The sequence below is a fragment of the Lethenteron reissneri genome, chromosome 30 (assembly GCF_015708825.2).
Source record: "Lethenteron reissneri isolate LAM-NWPU_2019-01 chromosome 30, ASM1570882v1, whole genome shotgun sequence".
Taxonomy (NCBI): domain Eukaryota; kingdom Metazoa; phylum Chordata; class Hyperoartia; order Petromyzontiformes; family Petromyzontidae; genus Lethenteron; species Lethenteron reissneri.
Window position 1 is genome coordinate 5,173,754 of NC_083808.1, and position 22,390 is coordinate 5,196,143.

The 22,390-nt window shown below is 46.0% G+C and overlaps 1 protein-coding gene across 5 annotated transcripts in view; it reads left to right on the plus strand.

Moving 5' to 3' along the window:
- Positions 1-22,390, plus strand: part of GPR22 (G protein-coupled receptor 22) — a 55,600-nt gene that overhangs the window by 19,132 nt on the left and 14,078 nt on the right. For 2 of the 5 annotated variants that reach the window (XM_061562880.1, XM_061562877.1), the window contains exon 2: positions 12,669-12,687. The exons of 2 other annotated variants lie outside the window; for them this stretch is intronic. The gene's annotated coding sequence lies outside the window, so the exon portion shown is untranslated. Of the gene's footprint in view, positions 1-12,474; positions 12,688-22,390 lie in introns of those variants that run through there. One more of the 5 variants, XM_061562879.1, reaches the window with a different exon arrangement.

Below are 22,390 nucleotides of genomic sequence, written 5' to 3' on the forward strand. Positions count from 1 at the left end.
AAGCACCACACAATTACCACGTGACAGACAAAAGTGCTAAGAGTTATAACGAAAAAGGGGGGGTTCAAAAGTCCACCTGTCATTCAGCAGCAATGGCAGAGCAACAAGCATGGATCCCACACCTGTGTGTCGAACCTCCTCTTGTCAGGCCTCGAAAGCCCAAGCAGGTTTGAGCCTGGATAGGACTTGGATGGGAGACCACACGGCTTGCCAGACTGGTATAGGCTGTGAGGCTACATGGTGTGCAGTAGATGGCAGGGAATACAAACCCACTGTTGTACTGCACCATTATTATCCCGGTCTACGTATCACTTTCCACCCATGTTTGCCGTGACCAGGAATCGAACTCAGTTTGCCAAGTTAACAGTGCAGTGCGCTGACCACTTACACCATCACTCCACCAAAACATGCATTAATCAAGCAATTAATAATCGATTCCTGTGTGGATGATCGATGCCTGTATTGTAAGAAAAATAGTCAATTCCAATTTATAGATGGGTCATCACAAGCATATTTCTACGTAAAGAGTTATCAAAATGTCACCACCTTCATTACGCGTGCATGTTTCAGTGGCCATGTTTCAAGACTCGGATGACAAAGTACTAGGAGCCACTTGTATTCACATAGAACAGTGGTCGGGAACCTATGGCTCGCGAGCCATATATGGCTCTTCCGGTGACGGCATATGGCTCCCAGACAATTTTGAGTTGAAAAAAATAATAATAATAAAATAAAAATAAAATCAGTTTGGAACTGATTTTAAAATACTTGTGATATTGCTTAATAATACTGTGTCATTTTAAAGTAAACAGAAATTAGTTTCGAAGATAAAATTTCTCGGGTCACGGGTCCCGTGACCAGAAGTCGCATTAAAAGTAAGACATATTTAATTTATTATACGTAAAAAATACTATATGGCTCTCAATGAAATATATTTAGAAATATTTGGCTTTTATGGCTCTCCCAGTCAAAAAGGTTCCCGACCCCTGACATAGAACAATCCAGGTCGGGGCTTCGTGCTTGAACTTGAAGCTCTACTTTCCCTCAAACGTTCCCCCCGCTTATGCTCTGTCACTCTGCCCTTGTATATCGTTTCAGTCCCCTTCTCGAATGTTCCCTCGCTATTCCCCTTGGCCAATCCCTGTCCGTCCTCTCTAATGGGTCCCAACCATCGCCTCTGGGTTGCACTTTATTTCCCACCTATTCACGTTCAAACCTTTTCCTCCAATCAGTTTGAAAGCGACGCCTCCCGACCAATGCTTGTGGAAGCCTCTTTCCGCCAATCGGAGACCTTGGTTTATCTTTGAATAGCCGTCAGGCTGCACCTTGGCTTGGGGTCATTGTCGGTCATTACACGTGTATTGTGAGCTCGGGATGGCCTTGTGTGATGACGTCAAGTATGAAATAACATTCAAGACCAAGCAGGAACCGTGGCCAAAGCCACGGATGCACACGTCGTCACCAACACTTTCCACCTTCAGCCAGTTCCCACAGCTGCTGCACGGTCGACGTGTCGAACCTCCAAGATTTGATTTCAACACGAATCCACCATCTACTCCGATGTCTTCCCCTTGGATGTTTGACTCGTGGAGACCACTCAAAGGTTGCGCCCGTCTCTCTAACGGCCCTCCATTCTTTTGTTGCCTCACCGTATTTAAAACATTTACTTGTCCCCGTGTTCTTATTTTGGACTTCTGCCTTGCTTCGCCTACCTTGCCTCACGCACTCTAGCATGTCTCATTAATGAAGCACAACTTTGCACGTGATTGTTGCCAGAAATCCAGCCCCCCCCCCCTCCCCTCGCTGCGCTGCCCCTGCATTCGGTGTGGTTCCTGCAATGTCTTTTCTCAGGGCAGTAGCATTTAAAAAAGTAAACTCAAGCACACACCGTATCAGTAAATTGTCATCGCAAAGATATTCTGATTGCACCTTAGTGCTTTAGACGTATTTGTACAGTTACATAATCGCAAAGCCTACTGAACTATCTCCGAAATTGAGGGCAGACGAACGGTAGAGTGTAATGAAAGTTGTCACAATAAACTCAGCCAATATAAACAAAAATCTTTCCACATCAAAAAAAAACCCTCATCCCCCCATATGAGCGGGCAGCTCTGAAGGATGTGCAAGAGACGTTATGATTAATCATTTAACACGGCCGCGGGCCTGCCTGTGAATCCATACACACAGCAGATGCCTCTGTCAGAGATATCCCATCTCAAATTAAAGAGAAAACAATGTGTTCCAGAGCATGTGAGCAGAAACACACCCTTGGCATTTCATATGGTGCAATGCACAAAGAAACATATGAGAAGAGATGCATGCTTCCAATGACATTGAGATATGGGAAAATTTACGTGTGGATTAAAAAACATCGGCACCTTATACAGATTGCATTGACTGTTTAGAAAAGTAAGTGGGTTTGAGATAGCCGGTGGGCGAGACAAACGGCAGAATGGCTGTCAAAGGAAGGAAACGGGCCCAACAGAAAGTCCCCCATGGAGGTGGAATGATGAAATTAGGTTGTGTGCAAAAGTCTTTACTGAGCAATGGCGACAGTTTTAGTCAAGTAATTATTTTTGTTTACACGTGGCGCCTTTCTGACACAAAGCACTGTCACATTAAAAAGCAAACTCCACGTAAAATTAGAAAAATTCTAAACAATTAGAACAAAAATCTACATATATACAGTATTTACAAACTACCTACAGTTAAGATAATTCGCAGCTTAATGACATAATTCAAACTATACTATTAGGGTTTTTCCCCTTTTTTCTGGCAACAAAACTGACACCAGTTGTCTCTGGTGTGGACCAATCAGTTTCAAAGACAATGCATAAATTACCAGAGTGTTGTTTTTGGTTTGCATTTGACTGCAGGTATTGTGGTTAATGTAGACATGATTCCTTGCAAAAGGTGTCAGTTTTGTTGCCAGATAAAAGGGGAAAAACCCTATTAGTATATTTTGGTACTGGCAAAAGAGGTCCCATGATAATTGAAACTGTGAAGAAAAGTAAGCGGGCTTGGGCTGGACACTTTGCTCGACGGGATGATGGCCGATGGTCAAAAAACATTGACGCAGCGGCAGCTCGGGAACCAAACGCGTTTAGGCGGATGGCCATTGAGGAGATGGAGCAATGAAATCGGCGCTCGCGTGCAGTTGCGAAGATGACTTGTTACATAACGGGATTGTTTGTAAGAGATGGCGGCAGCTTGAGCAGCCTCTCATCCAGCAGTGGAATGATCATGACAGATTATAATGGTGATACGAGGTCAAGCAAGGGGCATTTACACTATGGGGACCTCATTTGCCAGTAAAAATATGATAATTGGTTCTTTACCCTTCTATCTGGCAACAAAACTGACACCTTTTTGCAAGGAGTCATGTTTGCATAGACCGCAATACCTGCAGTCATAAATACAAACAAAAGACATAACTCTGATAATGTGCACTGTCCTTGAAGTTGATTGGTCCACACCCGAGACAGCTTTCCTTCGAGCCTAGTCTCATATGGGTTGGACCAGATGACGCCAAAAGGCGCACAACTCAAGGACAATGCACCATCAGAGTATGAGAGCTCGGGGCAAGCATCTACACTATGGGGACCTCATTTGCCAGTAAAAATATGATAATTGGTTCTTTACCCTTCTATCTGGCAACAAAACTGACACCTTTTTGCAAGGAGTCATGTTTGCATAGACCGCAATACCTGCAGTCATAAATACAAACAAAAGACATAACTCTGATAATGTGCACTGTCCTTGAAGTTGATTGGTCCACACCCGAGACAGCTTTCCTTCGAGCCTAGTCTCATATGGGTTGGACCAGATGACGCCAAAAGGCGCACAACTCAAGGACAATGCACCATCAGAGTATGAGAGCTCGGGGCAAGCATCTACACTATGGGGACCTCATTTGCCATTAAAAATATGATAATTGGTTCTTTACCCTTCTATCTGGCAACAAGTTTTGGTGGGGGAGCTGCAGTGAGGTCTTTTTAAAAATGCCACCATCATGTCAGCTCGGACCTGGGGGGTCAAAGGTCACCCGCGCGTGATTGGCTCCGTTTTTGTTCATCACACTCCATCATCCCCCCGTCCCACCCAACCCATCCAGCCCCCTCCCCCCCCAAAAAAATAAATCTCTTTCATTTCAAGATATTACCACTCTGCTCAGGTTGTGAATCGATGCTGCGGCTCTCGGCAAATAAAAGCCTTCATTTTTCGGCGATGATATTTTTGTTGCGACAATTGTTCAAATAATCACACGCCGCGATGCCTGCCCCAATAAAGCGCCGCTGTCATTCACGGTGCATTGTGGGGAGAGTTTGTCTGTAAACAAGGATGCTGGCTGTTGGCAGCAATAGCGTGCGGTTTTTCTTCTTATTTTTCTTCTACTCAAAATGTTTACAATCAATTAGTACGTTTCTCTCTTGCTTCTAAAAATGCACTCACAGCCGTCAAGTACTCTGAGGCTATTTACAGCGTATAACCTTGCATCGATGCAGTGGAATTACTCTGCCATTACAACATCCTGACAACAGCTATAGTTAGATTCGTGTGTGCCCTTGTATAGTTTCGCAGAGCAGCATTTCCCCTCAGAAGAGTGCGCGGGGTTTTCCAGATGTGCAGCCTGTATGCCCTTCGTGAGGAGAAGCGCCACATTTGGTGGAGGCAGCGCCGGTTAAATGTGCATGATGCGTCATTTTCACAGGGAAGGAAATAGGTAACGTTTCTGTGTGGCGTGAGGAGGGGGGTTGCAGTGCCGGATTAAACCATATGTTATAAAGGGGCCCTAAATATAATAAAACACTTAAATATATTATAAAAATTACTTGCATAGTAAAGTAATTGGATGTTTTACTTTGCTATACAGCCAGATAATATGACAAATCGCTAACCTTAAACACCCAGTCGTTCATAAAAGTTTGAAGGCAGTATAATTCGACCGTAAGAGCAAGTGCAGAATCACTGAAGCGGAATTGATAGCTTGAAAACATTTAGCGCGGGGCCCTTAAATATCGGGGCCCGTAGCATATGCTACTTTTGCTTCTACGATAATCGGCACTGGGGGATTGTTATCGTTCATATTTCTTGAACGAGTTCATGACCGTGCCAACTTTAGTTTTGTGGGCAAACATCGCCGCATCAATGCCGCTTTTATATTTGACCGTGACCATGCCAATTAACGTTTGTTGTACTGGTGGCAACGCCACCAACCAACCACGGTCAAAGAACTTGACTTCAGTGCAAAGAGTTTATCTTTGCCTTGAGCAGGTGTTTAAAATATATAAAATCCCGACAGGGGCGTGCGGCAATAATCAACGTGCGCGTTGAGCCGCTGTGACCTTGATGTGCAAATGCCTTAATTTTTTAAACGTGAAGAATTGTTGCGCATGCTAATGCGCGGTTTAGGATAACTCATGGGGTCTCGGACAGACCTGCGGTGGAGCGTTTACGTAGCGGGGGTGGAACGACTCATCCATTGATCGATAATAATAATTTACAGCCCTTTGACAATCCACTGCTGGATGTGTGAGTCCACATGCTGTAGTGGGGGGGTGGTTATGTGACCATACTTCACAACACTGCCTGGTATGGGATGGTGAAGCGGGTTTCATGACCGGTTCAGAAATTACTCACCACTCGTGTTAGCCACGGCTGGGAATCGTGTTAGCCCTGGCAGCTGGTTTAATAAAGCAGTGGCACTGTACCGTCGCTCCTCCCCACCCTACGTAATCATAATTTATGTATTACAGATAATGCTTTGTTTAGAAAAAAAATCGAATGTCCTCTACAGTTAATAAAAATTCCCATAAAACCAAGAAAACCGTCATAATCTGTCACGGTCAATCCACTGCTGGATGAAGGCCTTCCTGTGATGCAATAATCCACGTAGTGCACCTGCACGCGAGCCGATTTCGTAGCTCCATCTCCTGGGTGGCCGTCATATTCAGGCGCATTTCATCTCGCGGCTGCAACTCCGTCATCATTCTTGACCGCTCGCCATCAACCCTCGGAGCGACGCTTCCTGCCCAAGCCCCAATTGTTTATTTTCCCTTCACAGTTTGAATGCTCCCATTAACCTATGTTTCTTCTCTAATTCACGCGTTCCTCTGTCTGTCTCTCAGTGTAATTCCAATCATGCATCACTCCCAGATAATAAATGCATAGGCCAGCAGAAAGCTGAATGCGGATGTTTGCTCCGGTTGCTGAGAGGAATTGTGGTGTTTTCTCCATTATACTGCGTGACATAGACATCGTTTTTCTTTGCATGGCTCATTTGCACTGATCAATGTATTAACCAGGTGGGAACCTGGGGTGAGACCGTCAATTTTTGACCCTATTATTATTATTGAGTAGTATACCATGCAGATAAATTGAGAGTCCTGAGATCGAGTGATATACATTTAAGACTCGCAGAACCACTACAAAGCCATCCAATAACAGTACTATAATGTGAAATGGCACAATTTTGATAGGGGTTTGAAGGGTGATAGTTGTAGACATTTATATTTGTGAAATATATCATTTTCTAATGTTGGCACGGGAGCTCTAAGCGAGTTCTACCATGGTAAAAAATATACCTGTGAAGTGTGGTTGGAGTGGGTTTTTTTTCCCCCAAGATGGATCAGTGGTTAGCGCACTGCACAAAGAATCCTGCCTGAGTTCGATTCCCGGCCAGGGCGAGAATGATGTGTGGACCACCCCCTACTATGCCCCCCACCCACCCTTCACGAACCCGCACTAATCAGCGTGGTGAGGTATGGTAAGGTAAACACATTTTATTTTTAAATCCCATGACCGACACAATGTAGGTAAGCCTTCATCAAGCAGCGGATTGACAAAGGGCTGTAACATACATCACCAACAACACAAGGTGTTGAAGGGTGACAGGTGGCGGCATTTATATTTGTGAAAATAATTAATTTCGTATGGTCGGCACAGAGCTCTAAGTGAGTTTTGCTGCATTAAAACGCAAATAAGCACCATAATTGGTGGCTCAATACCTTTTAGAAAATGCGTTTCGTTCTGCAGCTACTCAGAAAATCAGTCCACATTTTAGGTCTTTCAAAAGGCATCAACGTAAAGCATTATTTTGGTCGTCAGTATCGCAGCCAATTTTTCAAGAAGCAATTTACCAAAAGGAAGATATTGACATGTCACATAAGACGACATATGAAGCTCGCCTATCGTCACACGGAGAACAATTTAAGATGTCAATTTCGCATTGCTGCTATGTTCTCATTAGGTAAATGTGATCAAATTTTGTCAAAAGCCCTTCCATAATGTGTGAATATTTTTTTTACGGCATGGTAAATGGGTTAATGTACAAAAAAATCTCCATCATTAGGAATTCACTCACGATCCGCACGTCTCTTTGAAGCGATTCTGCCCCCTTTTTTATTAATTATTTTACTCTGCAGGACGTGACTGGAATAACAGCAGAGTGACAATATCACGCTTAAAGGAGTGGGGGGGGGGGGGTAAACAAACTCCGCTTTTAAAGGATCCGTTATTAGATTGGCGATCGTACTTTAGGGGGCCATTATTAACAAAGCAGCGGCCACGATTTCGGCTGACCGCAAGTGGCTTGCCGCTGAACTGAAAACAGCGATGCGGCCTGACGAAATGGGTTTCAAGTCCACAGAGGCAGCCCTAGATGGGGGTTGAGGTAGGGTGGGGGGCTTACATTTAAAGGGGGTCAAGGGATCCCTACCCACCGCCAAACCTTCACAAGCCCATTCTCGGAAGCCAGTACGCAAGCGAGCATCTTCTCTCAGTCGCTACGCGGGGTTCCTGGCAGGAACATCATCAAGATCTTTGCCCTCCTGCTGCGTAAGTGATGCCACCTGTCACGCAAATCCAACCTCGCCACTCACTTGTAGCGCCCCTGCTCAGCGCGTCCTTCCTCGCGTAACTTTCATTCCGTCGTCTCCCACGGAGTGTGGCATTGGCCATACTAAATGACCCATACGTGTGCGCCTCGAGACTTGAGTCCTTTTAAATTATCGCCCGTGTAAAATGGAACCGATTTACACGTGACGTCGAGGGAGTTCTGAGGTGGGAAAAGCCAGATGTGGATATGCACCTCCGATGAGTGCGGTTGGCTACGTGCGGTGCGAAAGAGGTTCAACGTATTCTTGGTTCTTTCGGTAAAGTCACGTAGAAGGGAAACAAAAAAATATATATATAAAACAATACAATTCTCACGACGTTTGTGTTGCAGTCGAAACGTCGTGAGAATTTGATTGTTTTATATATTTTTTTTATTTTATTGTTTCCCTTCTACGTGACTTTACCGAAAGAACCAAGAATATGAATCTCTGCAGTCACGAAAGCTTTACATCTAAATTTAGGTTAAACGTACATGCGTGCCCCGCGTTCGGGAATTTGATAGCAATTGCTGCGCGCTCGGTCGATGTTGAAAGCCATGGGCGATGCCACCGTTTCACAAGGCGGAATGGCATCACGATGGCGGGAGCGTAAGGGGCCAGGGCAAATGGTTCAGGTGGTGTCAGTCACCACCACCAGGCGTTCATTAGAAAGAGGACGGGGTGAGAGAGCAGATGGGGACAAGCGTACGAGTCCCTGCCTCAGATTACGTGGCACTTTCTTGTGCCCACTCGGCTCAGCTACAGCTTTTTTTTTCCTCCATGGAGTGATGCTATTTCTAGGACAAGTAATTTAGTCATGAATCGTGCAAATTTCTTCTGATTTCGTGACGACGGGAAAGGGCTCAGAGTGGGACGTCCAGTTTGTCGATCCACTCGGCGGCTTCCCGAGATGCTAAGCGGAGAAATGAAGCGTGCGGGGCCAGGTTGATGCGATGCGTTCCGCGGTCCGGGATGCGTGGCCACAGTCGCACTCGGGGGTCATCCCTCATCTTCCGCTCGTGAAGCAGGTGGCCGCCTTGTGTCCTGTGCGGATTCGGTTGAGTGCAGTCCAAGTTAGTCACGGGAGGTCGAAGCCAGGGACCTGTTAGGTCGGCGATGAGGTGTTGGTCCTTTATGTTGAATGCATTCCACGATTCTGGCCATCTGGATGATGGGTTGGTGCCAGCTACATGAATAGCGGCCGCAATTTTAATTTCCAGAACGACCAACAACATTTGAAGCGCTTTCGTATTTTGTTTTTTAAGTCTTCCGTGGATGGGAGGTCGGGGAATTGCTTACGGGTTATTGTTGTTGTTGTTGTGGCCCATCCCGTGTTGCACGATGGCGTCGCAGCAAATGTCAGGCGAGACAGCGCCAGGAGACACTCAGTTGGAGTGGACTTAAGGCGTCCCGATACCGACCGTCTTGTATGGCGGGGTCCGAGATCTCTGCTGCTGAACCACGAGGAAGAGCAAAGTGTCCCGCAGCAGAGCAGACGAGGGCCACCGTCGCGTTGCGGGGTGTTACCGCTGTGCCCCCCACCCCCCCAAGCCCACCCGCCAATGACCTTCCAGTGAGTCTGTGGAACGGGTTCCAGTGCACGGGGAAAGTGGAGGGTTAAAAGGGAAGAAGGCAAACGGAGAGAAATGTGAGTCCAAACGCCAACGAGAGGTCGCATTGAGGTAGAGGAGAAATATAACAAAGGGGCACATTTGTGAAATGGAAAGATTGAATGCGCAGATCAAAAGTTATCTGTGGTAAAGATATTAGTTTGTATGCTGTTAAAATGAAGTATATTGGTTCCTACCTCTCTGTACACAGCGATATTTAGTGGGGCGGGTCTACAATCCATTGTCCCCCCCCACCCTCCAACAGTCTGTCAAGTTGAGAAGGAACAACCCCCCGCCCCCCACTGCACCCACCCATCCTCCATGGCATCACCGATGATGAAAAAAAAACACCCAGAACATAATGAGTGCCGACTTGCCGTGTGAAAGACGGCCAAGAACGCTGGACCTCGTCCACATCGCTAAGTCAACGCATCGCCGGAGTTGGATAAGCAGCTTCCCGCACTAGACCGGTTTCCCCGCACTCGCTGGCGGCGGGCAGTGCGCAGTTTGTCATCCCGTGGTAAAATGCCATTAAAATGTTGTCAGCCCTGGTGGCTGGCTGCCTTGGCATATACGTTACAGGCACCGCGCTGGCAAAAGCCAAGCTGGGATTTTTTTTGTTTTTGCGGAGAGAGTCCGATTCAGGTGTGAGCCGTCGGTTCAATAGAATGCGTTGGTGGCATCGCAGGGGAATTGCATGCATTTCGATTAAACGCATCTGTTGTGACCACGCTTTCCTAAGCTTTCTCGGCCCATACTGAACGATGAGTGCACTGTTTATTTAAACGGGCGCTTAAATTTCGATGTAAAGCTTTCGTGACTGCGGGGATTCATCTTCTTGGTTCTTTCGGTAAAGTCACGTAGAAGGGAAATATTAAAATAAAAAAAATTAAACATAATAAAATAATTCTCACGACGTTTCGGCCACAACGCAAGCAGCCGTCCTCAGGTGAAGACCAGGTCTGTCAGGGAGACAGCGTCTGACGGCTGCTTGCGTTGTGGCCGAAACGTCGTGAGAATTATTTTATTATGTTTTATTTTTATTATTTTATTATTTCCCTTCTACGTGACTTTACCGAAAGAACCAAGAAGATAAACGGGCGCTCTTCCCATTTTGTATCCTTTATCAGCGACCGTTTGAAGCTCCGTTTATTTATCCCCCCCCCCCCCCACGTTTTTCTTGTTGGTCGCGAATATATACACTAATTTATATCCGTGAGAGTTTTGCACAAATTAAGTGCAAAAGTCGTCGCGTCGCCACTGCGGAGACGATGACAGCTCGAGTCTCGTAAATGTTTTACTCGCGGAGCCTTCTTGCAGCAGTCTATGATGCGCAATTTGAAGTTTTATTAATAAAACAACACCGGCAGACAGCCTCAAACGCCGGGGACCGAGCGCTGATACCCAATATTGTTTAAATCTGTCGCGGGTGATAAAGTGCCTTGAGTGCAGTCGCAGGCGATGCGGTGTGTCTTCGCGTAAAACTCTGCAGACCCCGCGTCCGCAAAGCAACAGAATGAATGGCTTCGGGGCAGAGGGTCATTATTCTGATGTGTTTTCTCATCGATCAGTGGGTGTGCAGGGAAATATGCCATCCGCCTCACGATCCTTACCACGACCAACGCTCCTTCCCAGTTGCAGGCAACAAGAGAGGTCCTTCATTTAGGATTCCGTTTGGCAATACAGATAGGCGGCTGCAAGGGCATCTTCGACATAAATCCTCTTGCTGTCACGCACTTCTTGCGGCACGCGCTGCCCGATGGGGTCTCGTGGCGGTAATGCGACTAGCTGCTGTTGAGCACCTCTGCGGTGCTGTCATACCCAGCCACGAGACCGCGCAGCAGATGATGGTGACATATATTACACTGGTCAACACACTTTTTCTGGCATAATGTATTCCAAAGGGTTTAAGGTAATTTTGGGGTGCCGATTCCAAATCTGGCATCAGTTTTTGTCCATCACATCAGGTTTTTGAGATATCAAATATTGCATTTTTTTTATAAAAACTGCAGAAGAAAAATATGAAATAAATGTGGATATCTACATAAAATTATATTATAAACACACTATCCTAAAAATACAACACCATATTTTAACACTAAAGCAGTCACTGACTCGCAACAACTTGCAATCATAAGTGACAGAGTTAATTTCGGGTAAAATCAATGAAAATGGGGTAAGCCTATAGCATAAAAATGAGATGTGATAGAGCAAATCTGAGATCATATTTGGAATCAGCACCCTGAAATTAGCATAAAACAGCTGCAAAAGTCCAGGCCAGAAAAAAATGTTTTTTTTTGTTGTCTTATAATACACTCGTGCGCTGCGGCATCCTCTTAAGTACGACCTGCGTTTCGCAATGTTCCAGATCCTCCCTTCATTGCAGGGCGTAGAACACGAGCCCTGGGCAGGATTATATTTCATTGTTTTTATTTGCAAACATTGTCATCGGCCAGGCCGACTGTTCTCTGCTGGCCGAGTGGGCCTTTGCACAGGAAGCTGCGTCGCTCTCAAGGGCTTTATAACCTCGGCAAAAACAAACTTCCGATTCTGATGTGCAGGAATTGCGGTGGGGTGACGAACTCGGTTTGTCTAAACGGGGCGGGGGGGGGGGCGGGTGAGGAGGGGGGAGGGAACATTTCGGGAGGGCACAAATTGGCTTTCGTTGCGGCTTGCGGAACGGCCCAGAGTGCAACAGTGGCAAAGCCACTCACTGGTGAAAGTGAATTTTCGGGGGCCGGCAAGCGACGTGCAGCTGCGGCAGCAGAGCAGAAGAGTGTCGGCCGAGATTTAAATTGCTTTCATTCCGTGTGTGTGTGGTGGGGGTGGGTGGGGACGGGTGCTTATTGATCCACCCGTGGGTGCTAACGTGTGAAGCTGGTGGGCTGCCGGGGCGGGCAGGAGGGGGAGGGGAGGGGTTGGCGAGCGCTGGGTGATAGCGGCGACAGCGGCGGTGTTGGTGGTGGGGGGACGAGAGAGTGTGTGTGTGTGTGTGTGCCGAATGTTGGCTTGACGGCAGACGGGGCGATTTCCCCGCAGAAATCTGCGCGCCGTGGGAGGGAAAGGGAAAGGACCTCGGCGGAGATTTACTCCAATGGGCTATAACAAACAAGGATTTATCCTCACCTTTGCTATTCGTTGCTTTCGTTTTCTCCTTGCCTCCAATGACGGGATATAATCCCAGGATGCAAGCATCGGCACAGGTACGTCGTGTGATTGTGTTCATGAAGCAAAACTAAATGATGCGCCGTTGACGTTCGTGCATTGAGTAATATTTCAAGAATGCAAATTTAGAAAACACTGAAATTGGTTCGAGCAAACGCAACGCTTCATCATCCGCCGTATTGAATTGTACACCGTACATTGTCGGAGGAAATACCATCACCAGTAAATGCATTTGTTTCGTGAGAAGGCATTATTAGGGTTGCACATTTATAGCGCGCCGAGTACCGGCATGGCTCGACGTAGCTACGTGGAGGTCAGCATTCTGCTCGCGAGCGTCTGTACATGGCACAGTGTACGTGCACTTTGGTTCTATTGATCAAGGGTTTTTAGTGGTCAGCTCTTCATATCGATTATGCTTAAGAGGTTATATTATTTATCTACATTTCATTACTGCCAGCAACTGTTATGAATATTGTATGACAGTTCAGCGTGCCCTAGAGCACAGTTAAGGTTCATGTGATTGTGTTACAAAAAAAAAAGCAGGACCCTGCTCTATTCATTCGATGCAATTACATCGTTTCACGCTGTCGTGTATGAGGGCAGACGGGATCGGACACGTCGTGGGCGATTTTTTGGCCGTAAGCTGAGCAGGGCTGAGCCTTAACAGAGCTTATATGAGCAACCACCAGGCAAAAAAACAGGTGTTATAGGCTGCTGCGGGGATACACTGCAGGCAGCAGAGGACAGGGTTGTAAAGTCCATTGTTGTACTATTCTGCCGTTGTACTATTTTTACACCCACGGTGACAAGACGTTAACTCCCTCGCCTGGAATACAGGAGGTCGTGGGTCCGATCCCGACCCTGACGCCTGTTGTGTATTTAGAGTTTGCGGTGTCTCTCTCCCTGTGGTTGCGTAGATTTTTCTCCGGGTCCTTCGGTTTTTCCCTCCACAATTAGAAACATGAGTTTAGAGTTTAGTGTTTTTGCTGCTATAAATTTCCACGTGATGAACTGCTTCGTTAAGCTATCATTTGTGAAAGCCGGCTCGCTTCTGAAAAACAGCTTCATAGCTCAGTGGGCCTTACCTGGTAAAATATAAAAAAAATTGTTCAGTTTAGTTATTTGCTCCCATGTCTATGCCCGACACTTTCATCAACCCGCACTGACCGGCACGGTGAAGTATGATCAAATGACCCCACATGACCCTCCCCGCATAGTGTGGGGAGGCCCCTAAACATAACAGTGGGTCGACACAAATGGTTGCAATAGAGCGGTTCACGCACTGCGCAATGAATCTGATTATCCTGAGTTCAATTCCTGGCCACGGCTACCACCGGCGGTGAGTGGTAATTATAATTAAACCAGTCCTGGGCCTCCCTCCTTCAACCTCTGCTACCACCGTACCTCTACCTTACCGCAGCAGTGCTCACCGACGCGCACGGCGAAGTATGGTCAAACAATGCCCACGATCAACCTGGCGGCAGGAGGCCTTCATGCGGAAATGAATTGACACCGGACTATTATTTTGAACAATGTTTCACGACACACCGAGTGTATCGAGCTTTACTTGAGTATTCCAAGGTCTCTTGCAAGAGACATACTGCCTCAAGAGTGTAAAACATTGCCTTAGGTCTGTCTGTTTTATACACACGGGTTGTATTCAGTAAACATATGGCGACTGCACCGCATGCTATAACCGAAGAACACTGTGTACCCAACAAACAAGACAAAGATCCCCCTTATATAAATCCAGAAATAGACTTCTTGGGCAAGTACTGTGAGCGTACATCTCAGAAGGTTGGCGTGGCGCACAGAGGGGGTTTGGTGGCCAGAACCACGCCCGGCCGCCTTTGTCTCCCTATTGGCGATGTTCACACACCGCACCAGTTACAGTACTCATTCGAGGCTGAGTTAATCGAGGGGAGGACCCAGGGCTAGATTAGATAACCACACACACACACGTGTACATGAAAAACAATGCACAAATAAATAATGTATAAGGATGCCCTTGTTAGTCTGGTTGTTAGTGAGCACCTATTAAGGTCAGGACAACACACTGATACGTCGTGCGTGCCAACAACAACACCCATCCGCCTTTGTTTACACTCCATGAGCATTACACTGCATTAGTATTACACACTTTAGGCTGAGTTTACCCATATTTCACTGCTATATGTCATTTCACCAAACGAAATGTCCATTCAAAAATCGAACAAGACAGTGCATCACCGCGTGTTAGAGAGCGGCCTACAGAAGTAGATATCACTGAGCTACGTCTGAGATATACTTCTGCACATTCCCACACACTCCGCCATGGAGGTGCTCGTCTCATAGCAATGAAACGTATTTTTAAATCCTTTATATTAAGTTCACTTGCTTGCGCGCTTGCGCGCTTACGACCGTGCAAATCTTTCGGTCGTTTTTTAACCCACTTTCCGTGATCCAATCGAGCTGACATTTTGCACACAGACTCGTTGTGCATGACAATTTATTTTCGTGAAATTTTTTGTAATTTTTTTTACACTTTTTAGGAAAAAATAAATTATATTTAATTGCCAATTGCTTGATGGTGGCAGGCAATCATCTGACCCATAGGTGGCAGCCATCTCAAGCCAGAGGACGAGAGGACTCTAGCCACCACGCATCCTAAAGGATTTATAGTGAAAAACTTTGTTATTACGGGTTAATTTTTTTGACATTTTAACTCTCAAAGTTGGATTTTTTGTTATTTTTCAAAATTAAGTTTAAGCCCTGATTTAATCTGGTGGGTTTTTTTTCCTGTGCAGTCATCGGTGCCTGGGCTGAGACCATCAACATGATGCACTCCAGAACCTGGAATCGTTATGCGAAACCCAGACTCGAACCCACAATCTCCGACATACAGAATGGCTTAGTTCTATAACAATGTTTTTTTTTATAATTACGTACCTTTTTCCGCAACTACTTCATAACTTACGATGTTCTGAAAGCATATGTTACATTGAATCGAGCAGAATCTAAATTAAGTTGGGACCACGTGCCAGATTCTATTGAATGCTTCGAGTTAAAAGCACTGCTTAGCATTAGACATTCATTTTTATTTTGCGCTGAGATCATTTGGGATGGGTTTTAAAGCCACCCGTGTGTTGGCTGCTGCATTCCAGCGTAGGATACATCACAAATCAATGCAGTTCTGGCAAGGAGATGCGAAATCTAAATGCAAAAGCCGAAAGTAAACAGGCTTTCCCCACACCATGGCGATGGAAAACGTCTAAGCTGTTACACTTAAAGTGCCAGTAACGCTGGCTCTCTCGGCAGATCTCATCTTGTCCGAATACAGTCTTCTATATATACATACATATACAAAAAAGCCAAAAATCTACATTATAGCCTCTCTATAGGCCGGTGTGGTGCATCAGGGAATGGTGTGGTCGGTGCCTTTGACTCCCCAATGGTGATGTTTACACACCACTCATTTGAAAGTACACATTTTAAAGCCGAGTCGACCTAGAGGCGGCCCAGGACTGATTGTGATATCACTCGCCGCTGATGTTAACCATGACTGGAAATCAAATCCAGGTTGCTGGGTTCATAGCGCAGCGTGCTAGCTGCTGCGCCACCACTCCGTGCCATGGAGGAAATGTAATATTTCACAAACCATTGTAGTTTTATTTCGATTTAAAGCTTTCGTGACTGCAGGGATTCATCTTCTTGGTTCTTTCGGTAAAGTCACGTAGAAGGTGAATAATAAAATAATAAAAAATAAAACATAATAAAATAATTCTCACGACGTTTCGGCCACAACGCTAGCAGCCGTCTTCAGGTGGAGAACAGGTGGAGAACAGGTCTGTCGAGAAGGCAGAGTCTGCCTTCTCGACAGACCTGTTCTCCACGTGAAGACGGCTGCTTGCGTTGTGGCCGAAACGTCGTGAGAATTATTTTATTATGTTTTATTATTTATTATTTTATTATTCTCCTTCTACGTGACTTTACCGAAAGAACCAAGAAGAAGAACATTATAGTTTTATACCAATGTAAATGCAGATGGGTGGTACCGCGCTGGGAGCGTGAAGGATGCAATTTTAAATCACCGCCAGGAGATGAGTGTAACCATTGTCGCTGCAGGTTCAATGCCTAACGCTTCGCGTGGCAGGCAAACACTGGTTGTCCTGCAGGTGAGTTCACCCCTGCCATAGGAATGAGGAATTTCCACCACTGGCTTAGAGATATATAGTGTTGCCACCTGTCCTGGTTTGACCCGGACAGTTTCACGAATTGGCATCTGTGTTCAGGCGGCAGGAATTGATTGTGTGTACGAGATCTGGTGGCATTGTGTTGAACTTTACTCCAATATAATGGGCAGTGCTGCACAGTTTTGATAGACCTCGGCTGACTAAGAACCATGCCTGGATTTGGTCCGTGGATTCGGTGGTGACCCAATCCATCAACAATAAATTAACCTTATGGTGGGACCCCGGAGTACCAAATAATACAAAATGGGCCGAGGCAATTAAATATTTTATTTTCCAGGGGTGTACTTCACTCCGCGACTGGGGTACCAATCAATGCGAAATCAGTGCTACTGCGCGATGCCGAAACGCAGCGAGGAAGATTGCGCCGAAACCCTGAACGCTCGTACGCACCGTAGCAGTGCATAGTGTACAGCTCGTCGAGATGAGTCGATTGCCGCATCGCCGACCATCAACAGACTCAAAATGACTGCATCACGGACATTATGCGAGAGCCGGGATACTATGGGACCCCAGGGTACCGCTGTAAGGTTCAAATGAGTACCCCACCATGCTCGTTTAAATGTAAACAACTTTGACTTTCTGACTTTGAGGCAATAACTCAAGGTATTTATAACATACCGTGTATTTTAAGTCGCTTGAAATACAATGTATCAAGCAATGAAATGGTAATGTAGGAAGTGAGCATTGTACTTGACCCATTGGGTTGAAACTGTGAAGAAAAGTAATCGAGTTGGGATATATCACGTCGCTAGAAGCGGTGATGGCCGATGGGCAAGAACAATGAGGGAGTGGCAGCCAATGGATGGAGCAGCGTCTGAGAGAAATACGTCCACCGGGGAGATGGAGCCACAACATCAGCTCGTGTCCAGGGGTGCTCGGTGGCTTGTTACACCGCAGGATTGTGGGAGATGGCGGCAGCTTGTGCAGGCCTTCATCATGCAGCGGATGGTTTTCTTTTATTTAATTTCTAAGTTTGTTAAACCCAGGAAAACCTCGCCGAGTCTCCTGAATCTTTTTGCAGGAGGCTCCTGCCACAAGTTTTCGCGGTAAATGGCGATGACTGCTGTGTATAATCCACATTGAGCTCATCTTCTTGGTTCTTTCGATAAAGTCACGTAGGATGGAAATAATAAAATAAAACATAATAAAATAATTCTTACGACGTTTCGGCCACAACGCTGTCTCCCCGACAGACCTGGTCTTCACCTGAGGACGGCTGCTTGCGTTGTGGCCGAAGCGTCGTGATAATTATTTTATTATGTTTTATTTTATTATTTGATTATTTCCATTCTACGTGACTTTACCGAAAGAACCAAGAAGATGAATCCCTGCAGTCACGAAAGCTTTAAATCGAAATTTAAATCCACATTGAGCTGTTTGTATTGGCCATGGCTGATGGTGATGAGGACAATGAGAGATGTAAGTTCGGGTTATCGGTGAGCAATCTGGCAGCTACAGCCTCAAGAACACACATTCTTCCACACGTTTAGTTCCTTAAATGTTTTCCTTCGTCGCCAAACTAATGCGCACATATGTGGGTGGAGAAATGAACAACAAACTGACGGTAATATTAACAATGATAAATGCCTCGTTGGCAACTGTGTATACAATTTGTGACTTTATTATGATTGCGCTTGAGGGACCCAGCAACCAAAATACTTGTTTTGGCTTCAACGTGAACAATTGATGATGATGATTAAACTGAGACATTTGCTGGTACAGAGAAGTGAATATGGCTTTCTTCATGTGTTAGAAACACAATCATGAGTTTTAACCACCTTACCCTGAAGATGTGCTCGACCACGCTGGATTGATATAAAATATACAGTATACATATTGCAGATAGCTGATTTGAGATTATCATGCGTCGCATAAAATGCACACAATTATAATCAGTGCATATTAAGTGTAGCTGCTATGACGCGGATCAGAGCATGGGCACAAACAAACCCAAGTGGAACAAAAGCTGAAAAGCAATGGAGAAACACATTCCTGCGGAGGGAGCTGGTAGGAACGTTGGGCTGCTCGGTCAATGGCCAGGGTCAACGGCGGCGTGGTGTATTCCGCAAATATGGCCGACTTGTGAGGGCGGGCACAAGCCGGAGTGAGTAGGTTAAATGTTGAGTTTTATAAGGGCACCACGGGGTGACCAGCCCCTCCCCTCCCCACCCAGCCCCACCCCTCCCACCCCCCACCCATCCCCACCCTCCCCACCCAGCCCCTCCCCTCCCTCCCCACCCAGCCCTTCCCTGCACGACGGACGGACACAATAATCCCCTGTGGGCTGGTGGAACCAGGTGGTTCCTACCAGTAAAACAGAGAGTTGCACTGAGAGACAGAAAGATGAACACGCGTGGGATCAGGGGAAGATGCAAGACAGAGAGAGAGACATGTCTTTGACTGTTGAGAAGCGTCAGTGGGCTTTGGCAGGGCTCGCTCGCGGAAGGGATGTGATTGCCGATGGACGAGACTGTGGCGACAGGAATGAAGCGGAAGGCGAGAGAACGCATCCGAGGAACCTGAGAGATGGGATTAGTTCACGTGCAGGATTAGATGGGGCTTTGGCAGCACAAGGCCTCAAGGTACGGGTGGCAGCTTCGCGAGGCCTTCATTCAGCAGTGGATAGACATTGGCTTATGACGATGATGATGACGATGATATTATAGCACAGCTATGGTGAACAGAGACAAACACGTGGGTGGCATGTTGTTTTTTTTGGTTTGCGTCTGCTCAACACAATTGGCACACACAGAGACACAAGTGACAGTGCACGTGTGTGCATTGCAAGTGACAACGGGCATTAGTCTGACTTAACACGGCGATAAAGCTTTGGCATGTGTGACCAGGGAGGAACAGCTGACATGGGAGTCGCTGCGAATATGAGAGAGACGTCTTTACTGAGTTCTGCCGTGCCCAGGAGCTGTATTGAAATGCAAGGGGAGCTCTACGAACTTTTGTCCCACCCCTCCCCCCGCCGCCTCTTCTTTCGTACGGAATGAATTGAGCCGTGACATCTAAATGCTCACGTCGAGGATGACGAGCGAGCCAGTGGGCAGCAGCTTCCGTGAGTAGCGTCACGTTAAACATCTGAAATGCTGCCAGCAAATGAAGGAACCTGTGCGTTCCGCGGTTTGAGATTAGTGACAGCTGTCAACGCCCGTGGGTCTTTACTAATTGCCCATTACTTTAAGGAGCTAGCTAAAGTGGAGAAACACGAGCAGTGGTCGTACGGTATTTGTATTAGCGGTACGCACCTTTGACTTGTATAAAGTAGGGCTTGTTGTTTTCTACTGACTTTTGAGTCATTGGTGTTATGTAGCCCATATTTATTTTCCAGAACATTATCGTTTATTTATCAAGGAAATCTCCACCGAGATTCAAGACTCGTATTTAGGAGGGCCTTGCATTGGGATGCTTGGCCGCTTTCATTTAGGAGTATTTTGCCTTTGGGAGGAAAACGGAGACGCCGGAGAAGGCCCGTGCATATGAGGAAATAAACACTCAACGGTGCTTACGGGACAATTCAAGCGTGCATTTAGCTGAACTTCCATTCCCTATCCCGCCTCAATTTATGCCAATGCTTTTGTCACGCAAAGTGAAAGCGTACAAACCATCTGCGATATTTAATATTGAGGCCTGGACATCAACAACAGTTGCTGCTGTTGTTGTTGTTCCTACGGAGAATATGGCTCAGTCTATACAACGTTGTTGTTATTATTAATAACACACAGACCTCGCCGAGTACACGCCACAACACAGAGCAGGTGGGGACCTCATTATTTCTGAATTAAGGAGGAGTGAGGGGGGCCATACGCGTGGAAAACAAAGCTCCATTATTCATATACAGGTCTTTGTAATGAGGCCCGTTAATCACTGGCTGTCGCTCATTCACTTGCTACCCAATAATGCTGCACCCACTCAATTTCCATATCTTGTTAAATGCATGATTTGCAAGCGGCACCCGATGCATGCCCATTCGCTCTTCACTCAGTGGGAGGTTTCGATTTAAAGCTTTCGTGACTGCAGGGATTCATCTTCTTGATTCTTTCGGTAAAGTCACGTAGAATGGAAATAATAAAATAATAAAAATAAAACATAATAAAATAATTCTCACGACGTTTCGGCCACAACGCAAGCAGCCGTCCTCAGGTGAAGAACAGGTCTGTGGAGAAGACAGACCTGTTCTTCAGATCAGTGGGAGGTTGCTTCTCCTCAATTACCCCCCACCCACCCACCCAACCCTCAATGCACCCACCACCTGTGATCTGGAACTCCCTGCACTCGGTCGTTCGTGCTCTCAACTCCCAGCCCTCGCTCAGGTCCAAGCTGAAGAGCCTCTTCTCCTCTGCCTAAGACTGTTCCCATCTTAAAAAAACATTTAAATAGACTCCTTGCTCCCTGCGATGCACATCCCGCTGTTGAGTAGGGCAACGTGAGATACGTTTGCATTTACATACTATCATCAGCCATGTATGTTGAACTTATTTAGCACCGTACGTAGCCAATTGTGCTAATCGGAAGTGCGGGGAAAGAACGTATCCACTGCTAGACGAAAGGCCTTCGTAAGCCTCCACCATCTCACGGTGTCGCTATGAAACAATCAGTCTCGCTCCTTGCATGAGAGCTGATACCATCACTCCACTTTCATGGTGGACATCCTCTTGGGAATCTCTTTTTCTCCTCTGGCTGCCACTCCAGCATCAGTCTCGACCATCGGCAATTACCTTGCTCCGTCCCATTTCACTTCCTTCAACATACGCTAGCGTGCCCACACTTGCGTCTCACCGCACGTGATCTTGCCGATCTACTAATTGTCGTACTCGTCTGTACTGCTGGGCGGCCAGAGGAAGGGAGATTTAAGAATCTTGCACCATCGTTTAAAATGCCACACCAGGAGATCAAATCGAACTGGGGACCTCTGGATTTCAAGTCCAGTGTGCCATCCATGAAACGACGGCAACATTCACCGTATTATATAAGAGACAGCCAAGACAAAAAAATCACACCAGCTGGGCCCATTACATATGTACTGTACGCAGATTAAAGAGACATATCAGATTCTACAATAAGCTGTGGACCTCTGAATTTGCGCATACATAGGGTGTATGATTTGTGATAAACAATGAAATTACTCTGAAATTCCAACAAGCACCAAAAATAGCTTCAGCCGGGAAAAAGGATTTAAACTATTAAATGTAATTGACTTTAGTTTTTTTTCTCTCTCTCTCGAAAATATAATAATTAACTAAATAAATTGCAAAAATGTAATTAACGCAGTCATGTTTGCTGCATCATAAGCAAATTAATCTAAAATATAATTTTAATGAGTCTTTTTTTCCATAATACTGAAAAATTAGTTTTTTTAATTCCAATAATATAACCACTGTAGTCTTGTTGGCTGCATTACAAGCTAACACGTAATATTAAAAACACTTAGTTGTTCCAAATTACAGCAACGTTTTTTTTATTACCAAAAATGTATTCAACGTAGCGGTGTTGGCTGCATCAC